This window comes from Pinus tabuliformis, chromosome 1_1 (assembly GCF_031772625.1).
Source record: "Pinus tabuliformis cultivar Carrire ecotype Pingquan chromosome 1_1, CPIR1, whole genome shotgun sequence".
In the NCBI taxonomy this organism is placed as follows: Eukaryota; Viridiplantae; Streptophyta; class Pinopsida; order Pinales; family Pinaceae; genus Pinus; species Pinus tabuliformis.
In genome coordinates, this window is record NC_142297.1 from 901,176,141 (window position 1) to 901,183,371 (window position 7,231).

The following is a 7,231-nucleotide window of genomic DNA, read 5'->3' on the forward strand; positions in this document are numbered from 1 at the left end:
GGGTTTTTTTTAAAATTGTTTTTTGGGGACCCCAAACCCATTTCTAATATGCTTTTAGGTTATTTGGGGTCCATTCCCCTTTCTTAAACCTTATAAAACCCATCCAACCCCTCTCATTTCCTCACAACCATCTCATTGCATTTGAGTGAATTTGTGAGGAGTTGTGGAGTTTGTTTTTGGAGCAGCAGTGAGGAGTTTTGGGCAAGCATTGTAGCAGGGCTGAGGAGCTTCTTGCGCAGCCATAGGAGCAGCATTGGAGTTGGTTTGTTGGAGCAACCTTGAGGAGGCAGTTTGTGTTTAGAGGTATTTTTTTTTTACTTGTATAACTTTGTTTTTGCTTATTTATTTTTTTGTGCAAATCTGGAAATTGAAAAGAGTTTTTTTTTTGTGGAAGAAATGAACATTGAAACAATGCTATTTTTTTGTTTTCATTTTCTGATTTTTTTTTCCTTTGATTTCCAAGTGAAAAAGTGGCACCTAGAGTGAAAGATTCTGCTTGGGCATGTGTTGAAATGGTTGATACTCAAATGCATTGCAAATTTTGCTATAGAACAATTAAGGAAGGTCTTGGGGACATTAATACGTTGAAACAACACTTGGCGGGGATTAGAGGCCAAATTACTCCATGTGAATCACCATAAATTGGGGAGATTAGGAAGGATTTGTTCGCCAACTTTGAAAAGTTTAAAGAAGAAAAAGCTAGGCAAAAAGAGTTAGAAGCTGAAATTGGGAGGAAGAGGAGTATACAAAAAATGCTGGCTACCAACCCCCTTTTTGATTTTGAGGGTTCTTCCTCTATCCCTTGTACTGATTCATCCAACCCCTTCCAATAGAACATACCATAAATAAACATCATATCAGAGTTGAGGTGAAGACAAAGCCCAAGAAAGAGCAAGAGCAAGAGCAATCACCAAAGATTGTTGGAAAAGTCTATAAGACTTCATGGGTTTCTCATCACACTTCCCTGCTGAAGGCAAGCTCCGTGAGAAGTCTGACTATCACGGATGGAAGATGTCTCTCGATCTGACATTGGAAGAGCAGAAAGTGTTGGACCATGTGAGAGGCAGAATCATTGAGCCTCCATCAAATGCATCGGTTGCTGCAAGGAACAAGTGGACCAAGAGAGAAGTCAAAGCAAAGAAGATCACCTGGGACTCTATCGACAAGCGTTTGGTGGCCTACGTTTCCGAGCTGAACACCTCGAAAGAAATCTACGATAGATTGGTAAGCTTGCTTAAAGTTAGTGATGCAAATCAAGTTTTGTTCCTAAAGAATAAGTTGAAGGAAATTAAGAAGGGCAAAGATGAGAATATGCAAGCCTATTTCTTAAGGATCATCGAGATCAAGAATGATTTCTTATCGATTGGGGAAGTCATTCCTGGTAGGGAACTGACCATCACAACTCTTGGAGGGCTCCCATCCGAATGGTATGTATTTAGAACCACTCTTCTCAACAATAATATAATTCCAGGATTTGAGGAATTAATGGTGAGATGCATTCAAGAAGAAACAAGGATGGAAGAGTAAGAAATGCCTGCATTTAGAGGCAATCCCACTGCTTTCTCCTCTCATGCTAAAAGGAGAAATAATTCTGGGTCATAATCCAAGGGAAACGCCGTATCGAAAGGTGGAAGGAAAGGAAGATGTTTCATTTGCAACAAAATTGGCCACTATGCGAGGGAGTGTCCTGATAGAAAGGACACATCTCATGACGATGATCAAATCACTCTCGAGGCAATTCCAACAACAACCAAAGGAAGGGTAGGTTCAATTGCAAAGGAAAGAGGAATGCCAGAAATCCAGGAAGTGGTCAACTCTCCAAAAAGGCAAGAAACTCTAGGTATGAATCTAATGTTTTTAACAATAAGTAAGATGAATATTATCTAATATCGGCCCTCTCTACTACTTGTCCTCCGGACTCGTTGGGCAATTGGCTTATTGATTGTGGTGCCTTAAGGCACTTCACTAGTTACAAAGAAGCTTTCTCTAATTTGATAGAGAAGGAGACCAACTGGAAATTATTCTTGGAGACAACTCCAAATATCTTGTGAAAGGCGTAGAGAATGTTTCTCTTCAATTGAATCAGGGTAACACAATTCATTTGCAAGAAGTTCTATATGTGCCTGATCAAGAATCTGGTATCCATTTCGGCAATGGAAGACAAAGGCTACAAGGTGGCTTTCATCAATGGCAAGGTACGTGTATGGAAAAAGAATTTTAAAGATGCTTTCACTCTTGGGTTTCAGGTTGACTCTCTATATCAAGTTGGAGGAAGTCCATTGGGAGTCATGTCTTGCAATACAACTTTTTAGTCTGAGCTATGGCACCGAAGGTTTGCCCACCTTCGCTATAAGGCTCATAAAGTAGAGTAAGAAGGTGTATGTTCGGGGTGTGCCGAAGGTAAACTCAAAAGGGGACCATTCCCCTCGAGCCATATCAAGACCTCCGATATATTGTAGTTGGTTCACTTCGACATATCTGGTATAACGCCTGTGAACTCTTTGGGAGGATATTTGTATTCTTTTTTGGTGTGGTTCACGGACACTTTGGTCATTGGGTGGCCGCTACGTCCACGAAAATATATGGGTTGATCAACCCCAAAGGGAATCAAGCCGCGCGGCCAATAACTAGGCCTAACCCCAAGGGCTTTGGGGAGAATTGACTCAGTCACCTCTCGATCGGCAGGGCACTGATTTGGCCGGTTGAGCTAACCCTTGGGGCGGGAGGATATTTATATTACCTCACTTTTATAGATGATTATTCTCGCAAAACATGGATATACTTCTTGAAAAAGAAGGATGAAGTGTTCTTCTGATTTCGTCACTTCAAAGCCTTGATGGAGAATCAGACTGAGAAGAAGATCAAGATCTTAAGGATTGATAATGGGACTGAGTATGAATCCAATGAGTTCCATGGCTTTTGCAAAGACACTGGCATTAAGAGGGAGACCACAACACCATACACTCCTGAGCAGAATGGTGTGGCGGAAAGGAAGAACTGTACGATTTTGGAAGTTGTTCGTTCTATGCTCTATGATCAAAGGCTTCCAAAGTTTTTATGGGCCAAAGCTGCGAATATCGTCGTATATTTTCAAAACCGATACTTTCATCAAGCATTGGATTCCAAGACTCCCAAAGAGATGTTCACTGGTAAGAAACCTGATGTATCTCATTTTAGAATTTTTGGAAGTCTTGTATATTTTCATGTGCCCAAAGAGAAAAGGAATAAATTGGGTGCATCTAGAAAGAAGGGAATCTTCGTGGGCTATAGTGAAAATACTAAGGGCTATAGAATTTATGTGGCTGGTCAAAGGGAAGTCGAGATTAGCCATGATGTCATCTTTGACGAAGATATGGCTCTTAGCAAAGTTGACAATCTTCATATACTAAGGAAATCTGGAGAAGCTGACACTAGCGAACCGGAGGAAAAGAAAGATGAGATGATGCCCGAAGTGGAAGAACCTATGGACCCTATAGATCCCCCTCCGCAAGAGCCTTCCTCTTCTAGGAAGAGGCCCTTATGGCTTAGGGGGTACACTTGATGATGGTGAAGGACACATTGCAACCAGAGGGACTTTTCAGGAAAGTAAGAAGTCGACTAGGTATCAGGGATACTTGACCATTATGAGCACGATCATTCAAAATGAGCCCTCATTGTTCACAGAAGCCGTGAAGCATAAAGTATGGAAGGATGCTACGATTGAGTAATACGAGTCCATCATGAAGAACGATGTCTGGGATTTGGTCCCCAAACCCCAGGACAAAACAATTGTCATTTCGAAATGGCTTGTCATTGCCGTGATCTTGTGTGACAACCAGAGTGGGATTCGTTTATCAGAGAATCCCATATTTCATGATTGCTCCAAACGTATTGATATCAAGTACCACTTTATTCGGGATATGGTACAACGAGGAGCAATAAGGCTTCATCATATTGGTATAGATGAGAAGGTCACTGACATTATGACAAAGCCCCTGGGAAAGGTCAAATTCTTGACTTTCCGAGAACGACTTGGAGTCGTTGAGATACCCTCTCATGAGGGTCCTGCATGATGCATGCATTGAGCTCTTGGGGGCTTGGGGTACTTCTTGGAGTGATAAGCGATCATAAGATGACTCACCCTCCCCTAGTGGTGCGCTGTGTATAGGGTGAAAGGTTTAGCCTTCCCTTGTGATACCCCGTGGCGACTTATGGACATGATGAGTGGTTCTCCTGTCGAGGCATCCTACCCATGCAATCTGGTACTCATGGGAAGTACCTCTCATTTGGGCAATGAGTAGGGAAATGGGGTTAGGGACCATAGTAGTACTATCGATGGACGCATCATTGTATCTACCATACTCCGTATGCTTGGATGACCTCCATTGATCTGGGATCAATGAAACTGATTTGGGATCAATATGAGTGGTTTGAGACACTCTTCTGGCAATGATCTGAGATCAGTAAGAGTGGTATGACACACTCTCTGAGAGTGACTTCGGGTCAGTGGAGGATGGTATGATACATCCTCGATTATTTCTTCTTCTTCATAGTTCAGCAGAGCAGAGCAGAGCCGAGTAGTGCATTTGATGGCAGAGATAGTACTGATGGTCAGATGGATTAGTAGATGGAGTTCTCCTTAGTTGAGATGGAGTGTTAAAATTGGCAACTAGGGCCAAACTCCATGTGGGTCATCTTATTTATGGCAGTTGATATTTTTCTTGGATTCCTCTCGTCGAGAGGTGTAGGATTGATCTAATGATCATCCGTTTCGACATGTATTTATGGAGATATGAATTTATTGGTATTTACTTGACAAATTGTCAAGGTAGGCCAATAGCTAAATGTGTGGTACACATCTTCAACGTTTCATATAAATACAAGTTAGGGTGGGACATTATTCACTCATGTCATCTCTCACATTCTTCTCTCCTTAGTTGAATGGGTTTACACAAGGAGCAGCGCACACGTGGGAAGGAGGACGCAGAACTGTTTGATTGTGTTGACCAGGGCTGCAGATGCATCTTTGACCAGTTTTGACCAGCGTCGACTTTTATGAAGTGTGGTTTTGGTGTGGCTGTCACTCTTAGGCAGGGACAAATTTTGGCATGCAAATCGAGGCATTCTAACCTTGGGTTTGACCAGCGTTGACTGCCCTAATTGCTTGCAGTAGGTTGACTTCAGTTGACTTCATTTGACAGGGTTTTTCAGACTATTTTTGTGCTGCCTCTTTTTGTTGTTAGAGGTCGAGTTGACTAGGATATTGACCAAGCTGATTGAAGGTCAATTCTATCTTGTTTGGTCAGATTTGACTTTGCTGGTTATGGTTTGCTGCTGCTGTCATAAAATTACAGATTTGTATATTTGTACTATTTTTCTCTCTGCTGAACTATTGAATATTATAGAAGAATTGATCAAAGGGTTTTCCACGTTGGGGTTTGTCCTTGGCTATCCGCCACATCTGGTGTCTCGTCTTGGCTTGTTTTCTGTCGATCTATTAATGTTCTATCAGCGTTTTACGTGATTGCTAAACAGTGGCTAATAAGAAGAAATTGAAGTAAATTACACTAAGCATAGAACATATCATAAATTAACAGTAACATAATAGAGATCATGGTAAATGATAAAGGTGCAAGTTTTTATTACATTTATTTGGTCAATTAAACCCCTTTGGCTAGAGAGGGTATAATTCCTTACATGATATTATCATTGCAACCAGAAAATATGTGCATACAAAGCTGCAACTCAGGGTATATAATTCTGTTAAAGTTGCCCAGTAATTTGCAACTAGTTCCATCCAAGAGAAAGCCACATTAACAATAGGGGCCAACCAAGGGTATCATTCTCTTAAAGTTGCCCAGCAATTGCAGTTGGTTCCATCTGCAGAGAAAGGGGCCGACCAAGGGTATATCAAATTTGTTAAAATCACCCAGTAATTGCAGTTGGTTCTTTCTGCAGAGAACCACATTAGCATAGGGGGCGACCTCATACCTTTTATCATAGGAACCAATGTTGCCCCATTGGCATGACCTGCAACTTGAAAAAATTGGTTAACTGCATTGTCATGGGGATTGTGCTTGCTGGTTTTAACTCGAGCTATCATTGTTGTGAACACTCCACCTTGCTGCTACACAATGGCTTGATAGACATTTATTTATGCTAAGGTGCCTAAGACTTGTTCAGGCAATTTATTACGAGTGCAGTGTATAATTATAGATATGCTCCTATATAATATGTTGATATTGGTTCCACTACTGGTTTTGTTGCTTAATCAATGTGGCACGCATATGAAGCTACTGCAGATGGTTAAACATGGTAAACAACTGGAACAGAGTAAAATGGTTATATCAGTTTGTACTGATGCTGGCTCTCTATCACTGATGCAAGTGGTGGTTCAACTAGCTATGTTATGTAACAGTTATGATTATAATAATTTATTCGACAGATATGCTATCTGCATTGCAGCCTTCTTGTATGATGCTTTCGAGATATAAAACGTATTTAGGGAGTAACGAATACCATATTATGTAACAGTTAAAATCATTTATTCGGCGGATATGCTATCTGCATTGCAGCCTTGTTGTATGATGCTTTTGAGATATAAAAGGTATCTAGGGAGTAACAAATACCATGACTAAGACATATTTATATGGTGTGAGCTTCAAAACCGTCATTGGTGGGAGTAGTTTTTATGTATTCAAATACTTGAGTTTAATTTCTCGAGTGTTTAATAGTTCGTTGGTCCATCTATGGTATTACTTTGGTGTCGCCGGGAACTTCCGGGCAACCATTATGCATTCAATAATGTTGCACAGGAGATATATCTTTTTTGATCTCATATTTTGAGAGATAGATAGAGTTCTAATCATTCCCATAATAGATGGTAATATTTCATATTTTGAGGGATATATAGAGTTTGATCCATTCGCATAATTGATGGTAATCCATGCATTACCATTGTGGCTTATTGTTTGTTTGAGTTTTAAACCAATTCATTTTTAAAACATGAATTTTATGGTTTTATCATACTTTATCTATTTTGAATTTTATTTTTATTATTATTGTGATTTGTTATTTATTATTATTTTGTAAAGTTGCCTCTTAGTTACCAAGTTACCAAATTACTTCATTGTTACGGAAAACATGATCATCTTAACAAAAACATTAAAATTAAAATTTATTTATTTATTTATTTTTATTTTTATTTTTTATAATTGCTAATAATGCCAATTGAGTTTAGCTTCAATGGTTG